This window comes from Rana temporaria, chromosome 11 (genome assembly GCF_905171775.1).
Source record: "Rana temporaria chromosome 11, aRanTem1.1, whole genome shotgun sequence".
In the NCBI taxonomy this organism is placed as follows: domain Eukaryota; kingdom Metazoa; phylum Chordata; class Amphibia; order Anura; family Ranidae; genus Rana; species Rana temporaria.
The window spans coordinates 58,719,674-58,742,736 of record NC_053499.1 but is presented as its reverse complement, the minus strand read 5'-3'; the positions used below and the strand labels follow the sequence as shown (position 1 = coordinate 58,742,736).

The window sequence follows — 23,063 nt, the reverse complement described above, 5'->3', positions numbered from 1 at the left end:
CAATTGGTTTCCCTAGATTTTACAAGCTAAATAAGTGATAAGCGCTCCAGGTATGTGATGAATCACAACACAGTATATAAATAGATGAATGAAACACAAAAATGAAAAGGGGGTGAGTGACCAAACTCAAAATGTGCAGTGCGTATCAAAAAATACAATAGAAAAAACTCAGTGTTAAGACAACGTGAAACCCTTTGGGGTGTCGCGTCCCCTGTGGGTTAAAAATCACTGAAATGTGCACACATATAAAAATAAATAATATATAAAAGGTATAGGATATATAATATACAAAATGTGATGTCTAATAAGTGAATAGAGATCTGTAGTAAACAACAATAGTGATAATGATAAGACAGTCTATTGATGAGGGTAATGGGATGTTCACATGTGAAGATTCCTGTATGTAAGGCAGTGATTGGGGAATCCTTATTGGTGTTGTAGTGCCCTTACCATGAAGGTGCTATATGTGCGCATATAGGGATATCCCTCCGGGTCTCCGATCACCTTTCTCCTGGGATCACTCAGTGCAGGTATTTCAACTGCTGTGTGCCATGAAGGTGTTTATATGTACACATATAATGCTGGTCCTCCGGGTCTCCAATTCCTTTTTTCCTGGGATCACTCAGTTGGTTCCAGCTGCTGTGTAACTCCAAAAAGGGTCCAAGTAAAGGTGATCGGAGACCCGGAGGGATATCCCTATATGCGCACATATAGCACCTTCATGGTAAGGGCACTACAACACCAATAAGGATTCCCCAATCACTGCCTTACATACAGGAATCTTCACATGTGAACATCCCATTACCCTCATCAATAGACTGTCTTATCATTATCACTATTGTTGTTTACTACAGATCTCTATTCACTTATTAGACATCACATTTTGTATATTATATATCCTATACCTTTTATATATTATTTATTTTTATATGTGTGCACATTTCAGTGATTTTTAACCCACAGGGGACGCGACACCCCAAAGGGTTTCACGTTGTCTTAACACTGAGTTTTTTCTATTGTATTTTTTGATACGCACTGCACATTTTGAGTTTGGTCACTCACCCCCTTTTCATTTTTGTGTTTCATTCATCTATTTATATACTGTGTTGTGATTCATCACATACCTGGAGCGCTTATCACTTATTTAGCTTGTTTTTCCTTTTTGTGTTATGTGAACACTTTTAGATATAGCTGCCCCAAGTATTATCTGCACACTATTTTTTTCATTATTCTGTTTACTCACAGTAGCGCATTGGAATTATTATTTATTTTCATTGGTTATTCCCTAGATTTTAGTTAGGGGTATCAGAGTAAAGGGGGCTGAATATAGATGTACGCCACACTTTTTGGGTATTGCCTTAGTGATCCTTCCTGCCTTCCATGTGTCTTAGTGATCCTTCCTGCCTTCCATCTGCTTTAGTGTCCCTTCTTGCCCTCCATATTGTCATGTACCTGAGTGTATTCGAACCCAGATGTTCCTGGCTGCAGTCTTACTTGTTGTTCCACGGAGGAGCTCTGGAGTTATGGCAATGTTTTCTCAGTTTGATGCATTACCTTGGACTCACTAGCCCCACCTGCTGCTAGCTGTGGACAATCTACAATCAAAGCAGCCCATAAATAGCAGCACTTCCTGTCTCTCAGTGCCTGTTTGTGTGGACTTGTTGGATGTTGTGATAGCTTTGTGACTCTGATTACCGTGTATGAACTTCTGCCTCAATTCATGACTACTCTCTAGCCTGCTGATTATGTACTTCACCATCAGCTTGTGTATGACCTCTGCCTGACCACTCTCTAGATTGTGATCGTGTACCACTTTGCCTGATTTGTTGCCGACCTGACCTGCCTGACTAAGTTTTCGCCTGAATCCTCAGCACACAAGCTCCACTTCGGATACTACCTGCCACAGGTACCTTACACATGTGCCATAGTGATCCTTCCTGCCTTCCATCTGTAGTGGGTACCACTCAGCCTACCCGCATCTTCCGCCAGCTGTGTAGAGAGTCTCACACAGACAGGCGAGGAGACTGCGCCTGTGAGGAATTCCCCCCTTTCCTCTCCTCCTCTTGTCTTTAGTGTGTGATCAGCGCCGACAGAGCTACATCGGCCCGTTCTGCTCCCTCTCTTGCTTCTTTATTGGCAGGGGGAAGGGGCCAATCATGAGCCAGCATGACAGCAGAAGGAGATCATGGGACATGTAATCCCTAACACAGAGGGTCCCAATGTAAACTCCCTGAGGGAAAAGCACACAGCCCAGCATGCAGTGGAGAAAAAGAGACCAAGAGGCTGCCTGGAAGCTAGGCAATCACCACGAGGCAAGGAAAAAGACCAGGCTCAGGGGAGAGGTTCTGCCTTCCTGGGTCAGCATGCCATTACTCACACAGATCAACAGTTGGTCAAGGACATCCTGCCTGAGAGGGGGATCCCAGGTGCATTATCCAGATGCACCTTTACAAATGGCGTGAAGCATTGTGAGGTAGCCAGGCGGGCAACATAAAGAGCCTGTCTGTTCCAGAACACTTCCCTTGGGCTTTGGTCACTGGATTGGTGAGTGGGCACTTGCCCATTTTACAGAGATACAGAGACACTGCATACAGACAACGTTGCCTATTTGTCTACACCTACAGGCTTACTCCCAGTTAAGCAGTCACAGTGTCCACCTTTCTACCTGGATACTGCCAGCATACTGCATTTTCACTCTACCAAACAGAACATCTACATGCACCAACTATAGTGACTAGCTGAATATTCTTCCAAGTTACTGGTGCCATATGGGCACACACACATACCCAGGGCTCAGTATATGAGTGGAGTAATCTGAACTTGGGAGTTACATTATTGAACACTGCACTAGATAAAGTGTTTGCGGTTCTCTGGGTCTGTGGTGTCAGGGAACATTAGGGAGAGGTCTGACATAAGAAAGGGTCATTCCTCTACCCTCCTCCTGCCTGGACTCATAGAGCCCAATTTAACCACTTCCCGCCCGGTCAATAGACAATTGACGTCCGGGAAGTGGTTGTGAAATCCTGACTGGACGTCTATTGACGTCCTGCAGGATTTCGTGGGGGCGTGCAGCGCAGCGATCGGTGATGCAGGGTGTCAGTCTGACACCCTGCATCTCCGATCTCGGTAAAGAGCCTCCGGCGGAGGCTCTTTACCACGTGATCAGCTGTGTCCAATCACGGCTGATCACGATGTAAACAGGAAGAGCCGTTGATGGCTCTTCCTCACTCGCGTCTGACAGATGCGAGTAGAGGAGAGCCGATCGGCGGCTCTCCTGACAGGGGGGGGTTCACACTGATTGTTTATCAGCGCAGTCCCCCTCGGATGCCCACACTGGACCACCAGGGAAGCCCACACTGGACCACCAGGGAAGGGCAGTAAAAAAAAAAAAAAAAAGGGAATAGATGCCAATCAGTGCCCACAAATGGGCACTGACTGGCAACATGGGCACAAGTGATGCCCAGCAATGCCATTAGTGCCACCCCTCAGTGTCCATCAGTGCCACCCCTCAGTGTCCATCAGTGCCACCTCTCAGTGCCCATCCATGCCCAGTGCCCACCTATCAGTGCCCATCAGTGCCACCTATAAGTGCCGCCCATGAGTGCCCATCAGTGTTGCCTATGAGTGCCCAGTGCCGCCTATGAGTGCCCATCAGTGCCGCCTATGAGTGCCCACCAGTGCCGCCTATGAGTGCCCATCAGTGCCGCATACCAGCGCCGCCTATCATTGCCGCCTCACCGGTGACCATCAGTGCCGCCTCATCGTGCCCATCAGTGCCGCCTCATCGTGCCCATCAGTGCCACCTCATCGGTGCCCGTAATCAAAGTAGAAAACTTACTTATTTACAAAAAAATTAACAGAAAAAAATAAAAATGTATTTTTTTCAAAATTTTCTGTCTTTTTTTAGTTGTTGCGCAAAAAAAAAAAAATCGCAGAGGTGATCAAATACCACCAAAAGAAAGCTCTATTTGTGGGAACAAAATGATAAAAAATTGTTTGGGTACAGTGTAGCACGACCGCGCAATTGTCATTCAAAGTGCGCTGAAAGCTGAAAATTGGCTTAAGCAGGAAGGTGCGTAAGTGCCTGGTATGGAAGTGGTTAAGTAAAGTTGGTGAAAGATCTGTTAAAGTGTTTGCCATTTTGTGTTTTGTCATTTGTTAATGCGTCTCTCTGCTTTTGGGGATTATTCGCCTTGAGGAGTCCCCTGAAAGCAGCCAGACAGGACCATTGATTTCTATTGCTCTAGGATTCTCAGTCATTGTTACACAGTTTACTCAATGGAGATATATGTGTCTACTGTTACTATATTGCTATTGTTTGTTACTATACCTAAGAAGTTTCACAGTAAAGACTATTTCTGTGTTTTATTATAGCGTGTGTCTTTCATTGGTGGTGTTCGAACGAATATTATTGCCAAGTGTGCCAGAGGAGCTGGGACTGTTCTTGGGGTTGAGAGGCAAAAAACAGAACCAAATATACTCAATCCGCTCCTCTGGGGGTAGCACTACACATGTGCCAAAGCCTTTGTGTCTTCCATGTACCTTAGTGATCCTTCCTTCTATGTGTATTAGTGATCCTTCTGGTCTTCCATGTGCCACAGTGATCCTTCCTGCCTTCCATGTACCATAGTGATCCTTCCCGTCATCTATGTGTCATAGTGATCCTTCCTGCCTTCCATGTATCACAGTCATCCTCACTGCCATCCATATGCCATAGTGATCCTTCCTGCCCTTCATATGACATTGTGGTCCTTCCTGCCTTCCATGTGTCATAGTGATCCTTCCTGCCTTCCATGTATCACAGTGATCCTCACTGCCATCCATATACCATAGCGATCCTCACTGCCATCCATATATGATAGTGATTCTTTCTGCCATCTATGTGTCATAGTGATCCTTCCTGCCTTCCATGTACCATAGTGATCCTTACTCCCATCCATATGCCATAGTAATCTCTGTTGCCTTCCATATACCATAGTAATCCTTCCTGCTTTCCATGTACCATAGTGATCCTTCCTGCCTTCCATGTGCCATAATGATCCTTCCTTCCTGCCTTCCATGTGCCTTTAGCTGTTTGCCCGTTCTGTATAGCCTGGACTGACTGATTTTGGATTTTAAATTAAGAATAAAGGTGTTGTATTTGTGTGCGGCTGTCCAGGACTACTTTTTTGTTCTTTGCCTTCCATGTGCCATAGTGATCCTTGCTGCTTTCGATGAATCATAGTGATTCTTGCTGCCTTCCATATACCATAGTGATCCTGCCTGCCTTCCATATACCATAGTGATCCTTCCTGCCTTCCATGTACAATAATGACCTTTCTGCCCTCCACGTACCAAAGTTATCCTTTCTGCCTTCCATGTGCCATATTGATCATTTCTGCCTTCCATTTGCTGTAGTGATCTTTCCTGCCTTCTGTGTGCCATAGTAATTATTCTTGACATCCATGTACCATAGTGATAATACCCACCTTCCATGTGCCATAGTGCTCCTTCCTGCCTTCCATGTGCCATAGTGATCATGGCTGCCATCCATGTGCCACAGTGATCCTTGCAGTCTTCCATGTGCCATAGTGATCCTTCCTGTCTTCCATGTACCATAGTGATCCTTCCTGCCTTCCATGTGCCATAGCAATCCTTCATGACTATCATGTACCATAGTGATTCTTCCTGCCTCTCATATGCCATAGTGACTCTTCCTGCCTTCCATGTGCCATTGTGATCTTTCCTGCCTTTCATGACATAGTGATACTTCCTGCCCTTCATATGACATTGTGGTTCTTCCTGTCTTCCATGTGTCATAGTGATCCTTCCTGCCTTCCATGTGTCATAGTGATCCTTCCTGCCTTCCATGTGCCATAGTGATCCTTCCTTCCTGCCTTCCATGTACCATAGTGATCCCTCCTTCCTTTCTTCCATACACCATAGTGCTCTCTCCTTCCATTCTTTTATATATCAAAGTGATCCTTCCTTCCGTATAACAGTGATCCTTCCCATTCTCATAGAGGCTTCATACCACGATCGGAGTTGCGGTGTGTCAGACTGACATGCAGCACTGCACCCCCCCCCCCCCACGGGCAAGTGCCAGGTCCGTTATCCTGATCACGTCATATGACGTTCAATCAGGCTATCTAAACCACTTTGCCGCCACTTTGCTATACGGCGGGCTGCAAGTGGTTACATTTTGTTGACAAAACATTTTTTTAGTCATAGATGGATGAATGGTTAGGACTAGGGGTCGACCGATATCGTTTTTTCAGGGCCGATACAATACCGCTTTTTGGGCTGCCTTACAGGTCGATAGCCAATATCAGGTGCCGATATTGTGTAGATTAAAATGTTTTAATTGTTATACAGTCCTTTTAAAAAAACAAATGTGTGTTTTTTTATCACATTTATTGCTGTCAGAAGGATTGTAAACATCCCTTGTGACAGCAATAGGCAGGACATGTACTCTTTGGAGGGATCTGGGGTCTATAATACCCCAAACCCATCCTCTGCATTTCAAAGTATTCAAATCGCCAATATCCGCGTTTTTTAATACTTTCTATTTTTTAGCCACTTAAAGTGGTTGTAAACCCTAGATTAAGGCTTACCTGTAGGTGCTTGAAATATCTCCTAAACCTACATGGTTTAGGAGATATTTGCAATGTCTCCAAACGATGCCTTCTACTGCGCCGTCTTGAAAGGGCACGCTGTGCTGTTTCAAGCTGGGGTCATGTCGTGACTGACGGCTCCCGCCCGCATGCGCAGGAGTGAAGTCACGCCACCAGTCACAGAGCTGGAGTTTGCGGCCCCGAAAGGAAAAGGGGTGAAGAATGGATGCTCGCTGACAGCGAGAAAAAAGGGGACATCGCGGGCTACTCCTGCAGGTAAGTGTCACATAATGTGTAAATGTGTAAACACACAACTCCCGGACCTGTCAGGGGGAGAAATGAAAAATATCCAATTAAAAAAAAAAAACTGATGAAGAATTCAATTTTTATATTTTTTCAATTTAGGCCAATATGTATTAACCGCTTGCTGACCAGCTGCCGCAGTTTTACGGCAGCAGGTCGGCTCGGCTGCGCAAAATCACGTAATATTACGTGATTTTGCATTTCAGCCACTAGGGGCGCGCGCCCCCTGCTCGCTGGGGACCTGCGATCGCTCGTTACAGAGCGAGAACCGGGAGCTGTGTGTGTAAACACACAGCTCCCGGTCCTGTCAGGGGGAGAAATTACCTATCGTCTGTTCATACAATCTGTCATTTCCCCATGTCAGTCCCACCCCTCCTTCAGTTAGAACACACCCAGAGAACATAATTAACCCCTTCCTCGCCCCCTAGTGTTAACCCCTTCCCTGCCAGTGGCATTTTTATAGTAATCAATGCATTTTTATAGCACTGATCGCTATAAAAATGCCAATGGTCCCAAAAATGTGTCAAAAGTGTCCGAAGTGTCCGCCATAATGTCGCAGTACCGATAAAAATCGCTGATCGCCGCCATTACTAGTAAAAAAAAATGTTTATAAAAATGCCATAAAACTATCCCCTATTTTGTAAACGCTATAACTTATGCGCAAACCAATCAATAAACGCTTATTGCGATTTTTTTTTACGAAAAATATGTAGAATACGTATCGGCCTAAACTGAGGAAAAAAATCGTTTTTTTATATATTTTTGGGGGATATTTATTATAGCAAAAAGCAAAAAATATAATTTTTTTTAAAATTGTCGCTCCATAATTATTTTATTATTGGCTGCTGAAATTTACAGATGCAGCAATTTAGAAATTGGATGAAAGGTTTAGCACTGGGAAACACTTTTTGAAAGATAAATAGTGCATTTTATATACAACTTTTTTTTCTATCGAAAAGCCTATGGCGTGCAAAACACAACCCAAAAAACTCCACCCGGTGCAGGAAAAAATGTGCACACACATAAAGAGTGAAACACAAAAAACTGCGACGGGTGCCATCGTCAATGGTCCTCAAAAGAGGACCCGTCTCTGATCCCCCGGGGCGTTAGGCTCCTGACAGGGAAAAGAGTTACAGTGGTCCATACAGCCGTAGCCATATGGACCCATCTTGGTCCAAGCAGCCGAAGCCACAAGGACCCAACATCCTCAGAGGGACTGCCGGAACAGAACCCTCCTCGGTGAGGCTCCCCCGAAGGGAGACCCCATGAGAGCCGGCGAACTTAGCCAGAAGGCCGGGTCCACCAACTCCCAAGACTTTCAGAGGCAGGCCCGAGGACCAGCACCCTACTCGCCACACATAAAGTGCTCAGCACCAAACAAAAAAAGTAACAAAACAAAACAAACACGGGGAAAAATAAAAAAGGAAAGTGGGGAGAAGGAAGATGGGAGAGTGAGGAAAGTGACCAATGTGCAATACATTGGCCGGCCCTCCGGCCAGGAAACAAAAATTCCACTGGTCCTAGCCAAAAGGCCGGGCCCTAGCGGCAGGTGTCAAAAAGGTGTATTGTGGAGATAAGTGACCAAAAAGGTGCCACACGTTGAGTGCCCCTCACACACTCAGTGCAATGTATGGCACCCCTGGACTGCCACTCCAGGGGCACTATCTCCACAGGCTTTTCAACGGTCCCTAGCCCCCAGTCCGGACCGGCAGCACCCTTCCCAGCCAGGAAGGTGGGAGAAGAGGTTGGGGAGTGCCCACCTAAGCAGGCACTACCCACAACCCCTATCTCTCCCACCTAATCACATTCTGGAAGTACTACCCGCTCCTCCCGGTAAAGAGAGGAGCAAGGGTTCCCTCCAGAACAACTGACTGGGGCAGATACCACCAAATCCAGGCCAAAGGCCAGGGACCCGGCCTCTTGGCTTCGACCTCATGCCTCTCTGTCCCGATCAGAAGGCTTTCACCTCCACGACAACAGGCTTAGCGTCCGCCGACTGCCATCCCTTTCCCCCTCTCACAGGGTACCGGGGACAGTCAGCTTAGCACCACCTATTGGCAACTGATAAGAACAGATACTACACTTGATCTTAGCCAAAAGGCCGAGAAGCGTGGCATTTTATATACAACTATATAAATCAAACCAAAATGAGGGACAAATAAGGTGGAAAGATGGACAGATGGACTTTGTTCCAAATCAGGGACCGTCCCTCGAAATCAGGGAGAGTTGTAGCATGTAGCAAGAGTAGACAACCTTTTGCTATGGGCCTCTTTGACCTTGGACTCCAAGTCATCTCAGATTCTGTCACATCATTTGCAGTACTTTGGCCTTCTCCTGCATTCCTTTTCAGGCCAAGGTCATCCTAATGTTTAACAAAATTGCAGCCAGGTTTGGAAAATGCAATCCCAATGTCAGTCTGTCCTAAAGAAATGCATGATAGTACTGGGATTGATGCTATCCACCTTTGAAGCTGTTCTGTTTGTTAAAATCTATTTTGCAGGGAGACATCTCACAGCTCACAGTGTAGGAAAGCGCCATTCAGACAAGATGATTTGGTTGCATCTTTGAACCAAGATATCTCTATCGCGGAATCCAAGGGCAGGTTTATTTCCTATTTTAGACTGGAAAACAGTCCACAGAATACAAAACTCTGTTAAGCTGGATACACACTATACAACTTTTGTTGTTCGATTTACTTTAGATTTACCTTCAACTACACTGAGAAAAATTATAAAACGTGTGGCACTACCCCGTAGGAGCTGCTGGATTAGATTTGGGTCTGCCGTTACCTCACTGTTCACCGTATCAAAACTTGGAGTCTGTATTGGAAAATACATCCAAAGATCTATACACCAAGCACTTAGTCTTGTTCTTTTCCAATGCTTTTATTAAACAACTTGCAGCAATAGAGGGATGGAGGGTTAGGGGAGATTCAGATACCTTGTTTGCAGATCACAGGATCCAGAGGACAAACAGCTTCCAGCACTGGATCTCGCAACCATCGGATAGGCCTCTCTCACGACCTAGCAGCCGGTGTAATGCGCGGACAAAGTCTCTGCCACAGACTTAAAGCGGAGGTTCACCCGCACATGACACTTTTTCCCCTTCGCTTCATGCTCGTTTTGTCTAGGGGAATCGGCTAGTTGTTTTAAAATATGATCTGTACTTACCGTTTACGAGATGCATCTTCTCCGCCGCTTCCGAGTATGGGCTGCGGGACTGGGCGTTCCTATTTTGATTGACAGTCTTCCGAGCGGCTTCCGACGGTCGCATCCATCGCGTCACGATTTTCCGAAAGAAGCCGAACGTCGGTGCGCAGGCGCAGTATAGAGCCGCACCGACGTTCGGCTTCTTTCGGCTACTAGTGACGCGATGGATGCGACCATCGGAAGCCTCTCGGAAGACTGTCAATCAAGAAGGAACGCCCGCTCCCGAAGACCCATACCCGGAAGCGACGGAGAAGATGCATCTCGAAAACGGTAAGTACGGCTCATATTTTAAAACAACTAGCCGATTCCCCTAGACAAAACGAGCAGGAATCTAAGGGGAAAAGAAAAAAAAAACTAATTGGGTGAACTCCCGCTTTAACCAATACAATGAAGTTGTTGCACAATCCTCTGCCACAGGATTGCATAACCGAACAGTTTTTCCAAGTTTAAGCACAACTACACAGTACCAGAGTCTTTAAGCCGCCCGGCAGTACTGTGAGGTAGATTGGTTGGAATGCGTCCTCCAATTGAGTCACCAGGCCCCTTCCTGAGATACCAGCCATTCGCTCGGTCCTCTCCCGGAAAAGGTCCTCCCCTGGCTCCTCCAATTGCTGTCATGATCAGGCGTCACGCTTAGAGGCCAGTAGTTATAGCAGTGGCAGGGAAGGCGTACAGGCAGTCACTTCTGGCAGATGACACAGGCTCCCCTGAGGTGCGGAGTCTAAGTACTAGCTGGTTTTCCCCAGAGCTCCTGATGGTGGAGATGGATTTAGCTGCAAGCTAGTATCAGGTCGCGGTCCTCAAGTTTGCCCCACCAGGGTGTGAGCAAGCCGGGGTACAGTAGCGGATGAGCAGACAAGGATGAAAGAGCAGCGTGGTCAGTAAACAAGCCAAGGGATCAATCACGATTGGCTGCAGGTTAGGATCAGGCAGAAGAGTAGTCAAAGAACAGGCCGAGGGTCAAACACGGGTGGTTGCAGATTGGGATCAGGCAGAAGAGTAGTCCAGGAACAGGCCAAGGGTCAAACACGGTGGTTGCAGATTGGGATCAGGCAGAAGAGTAGTCCAGGAACAGGCTGAGGGTCAAACACAGGTGGTTGCAGGTACAAATGGCAGCAGAGCAGACAAATCGCAAGGCACTGGCTGGGAAGGCACAATAACCTGGCAAAGAGGAAGTGCTGAGACAAGGCTTATATAGGAAGTTCATGGGAGGAGCAAGGGGGTTCAAGGTTCAAGGCAATCAAGACACCAAGCAGAGTAGTCTAATGGATCAGGTTTATCCAGCAGATCAGACAGGGAGCTGTCCAGCATCCCAGATAGCTCAGTGGGAAGAGACAATGCCAGACACAGACAAAGTCCCAGGTTCAAGTCCAGGTCCTGACAATTGCTTGGCTTCTCCCCCGCAGGCAAAACAGCACAGGACAACTCCTGGCCACCAGAAACTCCCGGGCTTACTTCCAGTAACACAGCCTCGGGCCAGCAGGCCCCGAGGCAGAAGAACAGCTATGACATACCTTAGGCCAGGAGAGCCATCAGGTCAGAGAGACCCAGAAAATTACATCTATGCCTTAAAGCGGAGGTTCACCGGTAAAATGCTGTTTTTACCCTTAGATGCATGCTCATTTAGTCTAGGGGAATCGGCTAGTTGTTTTAAAATCCGAGCATTACTTACCTTTTTAGAGAGCGATCTTCTCCGGCACTTCCGGGTATGGGCTGCGGGACTGGCCGTTCCTTCTTGATTGACAGTCTTCCGACAGGCTTCCGAAAGGCTTCCGACGGTCGCATCCATCGCGTCACGATTTTCCGAAAGTAGCCGAACGTCGGTGCGCAGGTGCAGTATAGATCCGCACCGACATTCGGCTTCTTTCGGCTACTCGTGATGCGATGGATGCGACCGTCGGAAGCCTGTCGGAAGACTGTCAATCAAGAAGGAACGCCCAGTCCCGAAGACCCATACCCGGAAGTGGCGGAGAAGATCGCCCTCTACAATGGTAAGTAATGCTCGGATTTTAAAACAACTAGCCGATTCCCCTAGACTAAATGAGCATCCATCTAAGGGTAAAAGAGCAAAAAACAGCACTTTAAGTATCCTTTCCCAGAATGCCCAGCGACAAGAACGCTGTACTCAATGCACCCAGCCTGCTGTATTTCTAACACTAACCTGTGGTGACAGCGACACTTATTGTCAAGTGGGAATTCACACAGCACAACTGAATTAGAACAGAAGCAACAATTTGCATAATCACTCTGAGCCATTTACAGCTCAGATAACCCCTAAATTTACACATAGCGTCTACTTAACAGGAGCAGGGTGCTACAAACGCAACACTTTTGTGTTTGTCCAAAAAGCCAATTTCTCTCAAATATCGCCTGGGACCTGTCACATGTCCCAGGCGATTGCCTACAGGAGGGGCTGCCAAAAGGCGATTAGACTGCAGTCCCTCCGCGGAAGGAGGAAGTGGGACAGGAAGTCCCACTCCTCCTGAAGCCCCCACCCCCCCCCCCAAAAAAAAAATTACATGCCAAATGTGGCATGTAAGGGGGCGAGGAGTGGATTAAGCGGAAGTTCCACTTTTGGGTGGAACTCTGCTTTAAACAAATTAATTATTTAAATAAATATTTAAATAATTTAAAACAACATTTAACGGCAACATTATAACACACCCACAGCCTGTTGGTCTTTGACGGTACCCCCCAACACTTAAACCATACCACCACTACACTGCGGGACCCTTTTTTCATACAAGGCCTCCAGCCGTAAAAGCTTGGAGACACCCCATTATCCACAGTGCAACCAATACCGTATTCCATTGGACACCGTTCCGCTGGAATACCCCAGAGGGGCCCATATCACCACTAGACCCCCCACCACTTCCATCCAATCTGTTCTCTTCCGCCATCAGAGATCAAAGAACACTGCCGTTATCACTGCTATGATGACCTGAATCCATGACCTGAAAGAAAGAAAGAAAAGACGCACAACAGAAACACTTCCTCCTTCCTCGTTCTCTTCCCCACTGCCTCGTGCCGGCCCCACCTCCCCCTTTTGTGCCGGCCCCACCTCCCCCTTTTGTGCCGGCCCCTCCTCCCCCTTTTATACCGCTCTGCCCCCCCCCTGCAGAAAACTTCCTCCTGACCACCCCTCTTGGCCAAACATAACACTTTCCTAGTTTCCCATTCACAGGGTCATGCCTAGCCCTGCGTTACACTCCATGTTGTTCCCCTTCACTCCCTTGACCCTTGTAGTCTGGATAAACCCATACTGACCCATTATTACCTGCTTCCTATATTTCCCATACCCCAACCTTTAAAAAAAAAACAGTAAAAGAGACGACACCTGAGTTTGGTGTAAAAACTGGCCATAGCAGCCTTTTTATTAAACAAATTACTAATTAATTATTTAAATAAATATTTAAAAAATTTAAAACAACATTTAACGGCAACATTATAACACACCCACAGCCTGTTGGTCTTTGACGGTACCCCCCAATACTTAAACCATACCACCACTACACTGCGGGACCTTTTTCCATATCAGGCCTCCAGCTGTAAAAGCTCAGAGACACCCCATTACCCACAGTGTAACCAATACCATATTCCAGCGGACACCGTTCGGCTGGAATACCCCAGAGGGACCCATATCACCACTGGACCCCCCACCACTTCCATCCAATCTGTTATCCGCAAGGATAACCCCTTAACCTTAAGTGCCTCCCCACACCCGCAGGGCCCTTTGGATCCCCTCCTGTAATCCTAACGCCCACAATTCAATGCCCCCATCCCTCCTGTGATACAAACCCACATTGACCTCCAACTCAGCGTGTCTGATGACCAGGCCCCCGTTACAGGCCACAAACCTCCCCACCACCTTGTTCACCTTGATCCTTGACTTATTCACTCTCTCCACCGATCTAGCCATGCGCCAAGCAGTCCCGACCACCATGTCCGACCATACTATCAGCATCCCGGGAAAAGCCAAACGGAGAGTCATGAAGTCCGCTTTAATGGCTAACATCAATTTCCCTATTGGCCTAACTCCCAAATCATTCCCCCCCACATGAAGGACCAACACATCCGGTGGTCGATCAAGACGAGCATAGTGCCGTACCACCCTGCTCCACACCATTCCTAGAAATCCCAACCACCATACACTCGCCTCCCTCCTGGAAATGACCAACTGCCTGCCTTCCAGATGCATGTCGGCTCTCCTGGCACCCCAAAAGACATTTGAATGCCCTAAAATCCAGACGAGGCGTGTAAGACCTCCATCTGCAATGAAAATATACCAACATATTAATAACAAGCATAACAGACGCATGAAAATCACAGCATGAATCAACATCAAAGTACACATTCCCCCGCATCATCACCTATACCCTCCAAATTACTCAAGCAACAGCTGAGGCCATACATAGGATCGGAATCGTCTGGATTCCCACCGCCCTATCTTCCGAACCACCGCTTCATCCAACCTGCACCGGGCAGCCTCAGTGGCTGCCCCAATCCGGAAGGAGTGCGAAGCAAAGTGCTTACCAACGAACCCTGCTGCGTCCAGACATCTCCTAAAAACTGACACAAACTGAAATCTGGACAAGCAAGCCCCATCCCTGTGTACCAAACCCCCCCCCCGCCGGGCGTGCGGCAAAAAATTCCATCACCGCCCTGACCGGGCAAACGTCCGATCCAGGCAGCGCATATAGCACCACCCGGACCCCTGATCCGTCTTGGACTGTCGTAAATGCAACACCATGCTGTCCCCTTCCACTCGCACATCCTGAGCCCCCAAACCCCCCGCCACTGTCTTAGAAGGGCTCACCAATTTGCGTATCCTTACATGCGTTGCCCTTGCGATACCTCTTTACCGCCTGTTTCACCCAAAAGATTTTTGTGTAGTCCTGCGAGCCTTGCAGCTTAAACAAAAATGCCAAACCCGCCAGTTTTTTATCGATGGACGAGACAGACCTCCCCTCCTCCATCTGCCGGGACACAAAGTACAGCACCAACCACCCTGTCTCATTCACACCCCCCCTAGCCCGACATCCGTCAGCCGTAAAAAGTCAAGCCACTCAGCCCATACTCTCGAATACGCCGCCCAAGTCGCCCCACTCACCGACCGCTTGATCCATCCTGCGGCGAGTCCAATGCAATCTCCCACAGCCACCCCGGGCAAGGAACCCTGGTTTCTGCCGCCGAAGGGGCCAACTCCCTGAACCTGCCCCACTGAAAACGGGACGGGGAATCAGCGAGCGTGTTATCAACCTCCGGAATATGCACCGCATACAGAAAAATGTTACATTGCAAACATTTCAACACCAGCTGGCGCAGCAACCGAACCACCGGCAATGATGAAACGGAAATCCGGTTGATGACCTGCACCACCCCCATGTCATCACAGTTCAATCGATTCTTCATGTTGCAACACGACTCCCCCCACAACTCCATTGCCAGGACCACCGGAAAAAGTTTTAACAGCACCAGGTTCCGGAGAAAAACAGCCCCTCTCCACGACTCTGGCCAGGGCTCTGCGCTCCACTGTCCCTGGAAAAAGGCCCCATAGCCTGTCGACCCCGCCGCGTCCGTGACCAGGTCAAGGTCAAAGTTACTGACCGGCCCACCCATCCACAGCGAAGGCCCATTGTACGAATCCAGAAACGTGTGCCAAACCCGCAAGTCCGCTTTCAGTTCCCTAGTCAGTCTGATAAAATGGTTAGGGGTCTTGACTCCCGCGGTAGCTGCCGACAGCCGCCGACAAAACACCCGCCCCATGGGGATGATCCGACAAGCAAAGTTGAACTTACCTAACACTGATTGCATTTCCCTCAACTGCACCTTGTTGCGCCCCAGCAAACCCCTGATCTCAAGCCAGTCTTATCTGCCGCCAAGGGCACCCCGAAACGTCCTGCAATACGCACACACATTGGAGGACGGGGGGCCCACGCACAAGGAATCATCTAAATAGTGGATGACAGATTCCACGCTCGCCACGTCCCTGACCACCCATTTTAAAAACAAGCTGAACGTCTCGAACAAGGCGCAGGAGATGGATCAGCCCAATGGGCAGACACCGGTCCATATAAAACTCCTCCTGCCAACAGCAACCCAACAAACAAAAACTGTCTGGGTGCACCGGTAGCAATCGGAAAGCAGCCTCAATGTCTGATTTTGCCATAAGCGTCTCCTTTCCATAACGCCGTACCCATCTCACGGCTGCGTCGAAGAACGTGTACGACACCGTACATGATTCAATAGCATCATTCACGGAACCCCCTTTTGGAAAAGAGAGGTGATGAATGAGGCAAAATTTGTTCGGCTCCTTCTTAGGTACCACCCCCAGCGGCGACACCACCAAATCCCGTATCGGCCGCTCCCGGAATGGCCCCCCCATGCGCCCCAACGCAACTTCCTTGGCCAATTTCTCAGTCACAACCCCCGGGTGTTCCAAAGCCGAACGCAAGTTCCGCGCCAACAGAGGTACCCCTTCCAATGAGAACCCCTCCTCAAACCCCGAAGCTAACAGCCTTTCTGCCGCCACATCCAGGTACCTACTTAGAAAAGGTTGCATCCTTTCCACTCTCACCACCCCCGCGGCGTCCCTCTTGTTCGCAAGGTCTCCACCCCACTTACCCTTCTTAAAGCACCGGGTCAGGTTCCCCCCGCAACCGGAGCACTTGTGTTTAAAACGACAGTATCCCCTAAACTTGCAGGATCCCTCGTTAAACTGCCAACACACCCCCCATTTCTTTTCAGCCGATGGTCCAGAGGCTGCTGACCCCCCGGCCCCCCCCCCCCCCTGAAGAAACTGGTTCGGAGTACGCGGCAAAGACATAAGCCGCATCCACAGACTAATGTCTTTGTGATCCCACCTGAAGGAAGGCCGCACCGCCACCGGTCCCCCCACTCGCCTTGCACCACGGGCCCCCCCGCAAAACTCTGCAGCAGGTCCCTCAAACCTCCTAACAGGTCCTGGAGCTGCCCCGGCGCCCCCGGCGGGTTGCCCGCAGCACACGGGACAAGAACCTCCTCTTGCTCAGCGGGGATCACTCTGCTGATCCCCGCTAAACCAGCGGATGACAGGGCGGTCCCCGCACACTGCGCAGGGACCGCCCTGTCAGATCTCCGCTCTCCCTTATGGGGGGATAGGATGAACACGACCGTCTGTCCGTGTTCACCCGATCCGAACCTGCAGACGGATGTAAAAATAGGGTTTTCCTCCGTCTGCAGAATCGGAGCATTGCGGACCCGCTATCCGATTATTTCCCAAAAACAACTGTTGATATATGCTCGAGTGTGTGTTTATGGTCAAAAATTAAACTGATAATTAACTGAAAAAAACAATATGTTGTAATGAATTGAAAGAATGGAAAAGATGGGAAAATTTTTTTTATAGAAAGAAAAATAATTAAAAAGAAAAAAAATATATAAATAGAATAAATACAAAAAAAAAATAATAATAATAATAATAAACATTTGAAATTAAAATAAAATTAAATTAAATAGTAAAAAATGTATATAAAAAATAATAATAATGATATAAATTAATAATGGAATTAAAGTAAAACTTTAATTAATTAGAAATGAAAATGCTATGTGGAAGTGCATACATAATATGGGGCAGACAAAGAGAGTACGCTGGCGTATCTAGTGATACGCTGGCGTACTTTCAAATTTCCTGCGTCGTATCTTTGTTTTGAATCCTCAAAACAAGATACGACGGCATCTGGGTTAGATCCGACAGGCATACGTCTTCGGATCTTAGATGCAATTCTTCGGCGTCCGCTGGGTGGCGTTCCCGTCATTTTCCGCGTCGAGTATGCAAATTAGCTATTTCCGACGATCCACGAACGTACGAGCGGCCGTCGCATTCTTTTACGTCGTCTCTAGACGGCTTTTTTCGGCGTATAGTTAAAGCAGAGTTCCGGCCACAATTTCACTTTTTAAATATAAATACCCCTGTAATACACAAGCTTAATGTATTCTAGTAAAGTTAGTCTGTAAACTAAGGTCCGTTTTGTTAGGTTGTTACAGCATTTAGACACTTTATAAAATAGAAATTGACTGGGGCCATCTTAAGTGTGGGCATCATGAAGCCAGACTGTATGACTTCCTGGATTTCAGCCTTGCAGATCTCGCACATGCTCAGTGCTGCACAAGCAGTGTAATAGGTTTCAGATCAGGTTTCAGCACCTGTACTGTCCAAGTCACATGATTCTTCAGACTCCTGGAAAGTTACACCCACTACATTCCCAGGAGTCTGTGCGGTGTAGGTTAGGAAGCTTAAGCACCTAGGTGCAGGAAGTGGGAAGATTAACTATTCTGCCTAGCAACAACACTGTGAAGGCATCTAAAAAAAAAAAAAAAATTCTTAAAGGACTAATGACATTTTTTTAAAACTACTGATGTAATGTTATATTTATGGGTGGAACTCCACTTTAAAGCTGCTATCTGGTGGCGTAAGCAATGTTAAGTATGGCCGTCGTTCCCGCGTATAATTTTAAAAATGTTATTTCGTTTGCGTAAGTCGTCCGTGAATCGGGCTGGACGTAATTTACGTCCACGTCAAAACAATGACGTCCTTGCGACGTCATTTAGCAAAATTGAACGGCAGTAAATTTAGGAACGGGGCATGCGCAGTTCGTTCGGCGCGGGGACGCGCTTCATTTAAATGAAACGCGCCCCCTACTCGCCGATTTGAATTACGCGCCGTTACGCCGCGAGAGATACACTACGCCGCCGTAACTTACGTTGCAAATTCTTTGTGGATTCAAAGCTTGCAAAAGTAAGTAACAGCGGCGCAGCGTATCTCACATACGCTGCGCCCATGCAATTCTACGAGGATCTGCCCCTATGTGTATAGGCATTTACAAAATCAGACAGTAGAGGACAGCAGATCCCTATAGACAAAATCTAAGGTGTAACCATCCACACCTGCCTTTAACCAAACCAGCACACAAAATCAAGTTACATTGGGCTAGATTCACGTAGCTGCGCCCATTCGTACGGCGGCGCAGCGTATCGTATTTACGCGGCGCCGCCGTAAGTTTGAGAGGCTGTATTCACAAAGCACTTGCCTCCTAACTTACGGCGGCGTAGCGTAAATGGGGCCGGTGTAAGCGCGCGTAATTCAAATGATGACAAGGGGGCGTGTTTTATTTAAAATAATGGTGACCCTGCGTATTTTACGTTTCATGCGCCGTTCGTGAAAGAATCCCAGTGCTCATGCTCGAAATTTCGCCGTAAATCGTCATTGCTTTCGACGTGAACGTAAATTACGTCCAGCCCTATTCGCGAACGACTTACGCAAACAACGTAAAAAATTCAAATTTTGAAGCGGGAACGACGTCCATACTTAACATTGGCTGCGCCTCCTAATAGCAGGAGCAACCTTACACCGAAAAAGCCTATCGTAAACGACGTAAATAAATTGCGCCGGCCGTACATACGTTTGTGAATCGGCATATCTAGGACATTTGCATATTATACGCCGAAAACAACGGAAGTGCCCCTAGCGGTCAGCGTAAAATTGCACACAATTATACGCTGCCGTATTCAAGTTACGTCGGCGGGGGAAGCCTATTTTTTGAACGTATCTGCCTTTGAGAATCGGCGTAACAAGACGATGGCACAGATTTGAAATTACGGCGGCGTATCTGGAGATACGCCACCGTATCTGCTACCTGAATCTAGCCCACTGTCTTCTTTGTCAGGACAAATGGTGTATGGGGCACAAGGCTGTATCCAAAATCTTTGATAACACTACTATGGATACACAATAATATGTGGAGCAGAAAAGGAAGATGATTGGAAATGGGATATCAATGGATGATATTGACATGGAGCCACTTACTATTAGGCTGCATTCACACCTGACCGTTTTGTAGCTTGAAGCTTCAAAACGCTGGAGGTGGTAAAATCAATGATTATCTATGGAGATGGTTCACATCTCCACTCCAAATTGACTGAAGTCAAACGCCTGAAATAAGTTCTGCAGCTTTTTTTGTCGCTCAAATTGGACAGATTTTGCACTTTTTTGTGCGTATTCTCTGCTCAAATTAAAATTTGTTTTCAAATTGTAATAATATATGAATAAATGTAAAATATACAAATAACTAAAAATCATCATAAATAAGTCAAATAAAATTAATAATATGCAATAATACTTAAATAAATAATAATAATTAACCTCTAACCTTAAAAAAAGATTAAATACATTATTGTTATTATTATTAATAATAATAATACTTATAGTAAAATAACAATAAACACCCAAAACCCAAACAAAAAATGTATTAATAATAATAATAATAATAATAATTTATTTTGTGTTAGGCCCCATACACACGATAGAATCCATCCGCTGAAAAATCTCAGCGGATCGTTTTCTTTTTTTTTTAATTCTTTATTTTATACATTTTTCAGTTTTAAACAAACATATTTTCCAATTTTACAATTACATATGGCTTAGATATGCTAATACACAAATTGACAGATTGCTCCTATCTCTCTTATGACTTCTCTATATAACTATTTAAGAAAAAGGAAAAAGCAAACACACAAAACAACAAAACAAAAACAAAAGCAAGACCTAAAATATCCCTCTTCTTCCCTTGCCCCATACCATACCTACCCCCCCCCCCCCTCTACCTTCCCCGAAAAACAAACAAACAAAAAAAAATTCCCCTTCCCCTCTCCTTTCCGTCTCCGTCTCCCTCCCCCCTACCTCACCCTCACAGAGCTCTCTCTCTATATCTTATATAGGGGGTCCACGTCGATCTATAATTATCTTCTTGTTCTCTTATTCCCGCAGTTAGCTTTTCCATCTGTTGGATTTCTGATATTCTGCCTAGCCATTGTTGTCTAGTAGGGCTACTTGTACTTTTCCATAAAATTGGTATACATGCCCTGGAAGCTGTCAAAAAATGTCTTATCAAAGATTTTTTGAACCTAGTCATGGAAATTGGTATATCGAGTAGTAAATAGGTAGCAGGGTTTTCTCCTAACTCTACATCCAATATTTCTTTTATTGTATCCATGACCATTTTCCAAAAATCTTTTAGCTTTGGACATGTCCAAAAAACATGTAACATTGTGCCCCTCTCTTCCCCACACCTCCAGCATCTGTCTGATATTTCGGGAAATATCCGCTTTAGTGCAACTGGAGTTTTGTACCACCTGGTTAAAATCTTATACCCCCCTTCCTGGTATCTTGTGGCTAGGGAAGCTTTGTGTGTAAAGTTAAAGATTTTTGTTTTCTGTGTTTCCAAGAATTTCACTTCTAATGCTGCGTACACACCATCACTTTTTTAAAAACGTCACTTTAATTGATCGTGTGTGGGGGAAAACGTCGTTTTATGTCTTCTAAAAAACGACCAAAAAAATTGAAGCATGCTTCAATTTTATGTGTCGTTTTTCAAAACGTCAACTTTTACTTCACAGAAATTGACCGTGTGTAGCAAAAACGTAGTTTAAAACGACGTTTTTTCACCCGCGCATGCCTAGAAGCTACTTATGAAGTGAGCTTCAGTGGAAAAACGTGGTGGAACGTAACCTCGCTTTGCTAGAACATTGTGAGAAAAACGATGGTGTGTAGGCAACTTCGTCTTTGAAAATTGAAGTTTCAAAAACGTAATTTTTTACTTCACAGAAAATGTCGTTTTTTTTCATCACATAAAGTGATGGTGTGTACGGGGCATAACTCTCTTTCCCATGCTTGTACAAATGGTAATTCCTTTGGGGCTTCTAGGTCTACCCATAGACTATACATCTGAGAGAGGGAGTGTCTCATCTCTTCTCCCTTCAAACATTGTTCCTCAAATCCTGAAAGAGCTCTGAGAGGACCTCCTTTTGGGTTCAATGCTCTAATAGCAGTTTTTAATTGAATTTGTCTCAGTGGGTCAAGTTCTTTTCTCACTGCCTCCTCCCTTCCCTCTATCCCTGTCCTTTGATTATCCCCTTCGAAATGTATTATTCTACTCCAACCTAGACGTTTTATCGTGTCGAAGCGTGGGTCTACAAGTCCCAGATGGAACTTGGGGTTCCCCAATACCGGAATGAGTGGGCTTGGATATTTCGAGAGATTCGTTTTCCTAAATAGTTTTTTCATAACTCGTAGAGTAGCGCCTAAAGTTGGGTGTTTTTTTACCTCCAGTGGTATGTCTGCCTCATGAATCCACGCCATACCTTCCAAAGGAATGCATGTGGTTTTCTGCTCTATACGTATCCATGGTTTGGACTTCTCATTTATACACCATTCAACCGTCCTAGCCATATGTGACGCCTCGTAGTATCCTATTGGGTCTGGGAAACCCACTCCTCCCCTCTCTTTTGGTAAGGTCAGAATTTCTCGCCGTATCCTCGCGGGTTTTCCTGCCCATACAAATTTGGCAAGTCTGGATCTTAAGTCCCTAAGAAATCCCACGGGGATCTTTACCGGTAGGGTTTGGAATAGATAGAGTAGTCTTGGTAAAACATTCATTTTCAATATATTTATTCTCCCAAACCATGTGAAGCTTTCCTTATCCCATTTCAGGAGATCTAGCTTAATCTGCCTTACCAAGGGGGCGAAATTCAACTCGAAAATTCTATGTAATTTTTTCGAAATTTTAGTGCCCAGATAGAGTATGTGTGACTCTGTCCATTTAAAGGAAAAGTTCCCTAGTAATTGTTCCTTGGTCTGTCGATTTACTTCTATCCCCATCGCCTCTGATTTACTGTTGTTTACTTTAAAGTTAGAGAGGTCTCCGTATTCCCTCAACTCTTTCAGCAGAGCTGGTAGAGACAATTCTGGAGCCACCACCGAGAACAAGAGATCATCTGCGAAAGCAGCCACTTTATATTCCTCCCCTTTAATCCGGAAACCTCTTATATCCGTGTTTGATCTAATTGTTCTCAGAAGTGGCTCCAGTGTTAGGACAAAAATAATCGGAGAGAGTGGACAACCTTGCCTTGTTCCGTTTCGTAT

General features: G+C 46.3%; 1 pseudogene; it reads right to left on the bottom strand.

Annotated features, from left to right (window-relative positions):
• Nucleotides 1–8,878: 8,878 nt before the first annotated feature.
• LOC120918031 lies at nucleotides 8,879–9,009 on the bottom strand (annotated as a pseudogene).
• Nucleotides 9,010–23,063: the final 14,054 nt, after the last annotated feature.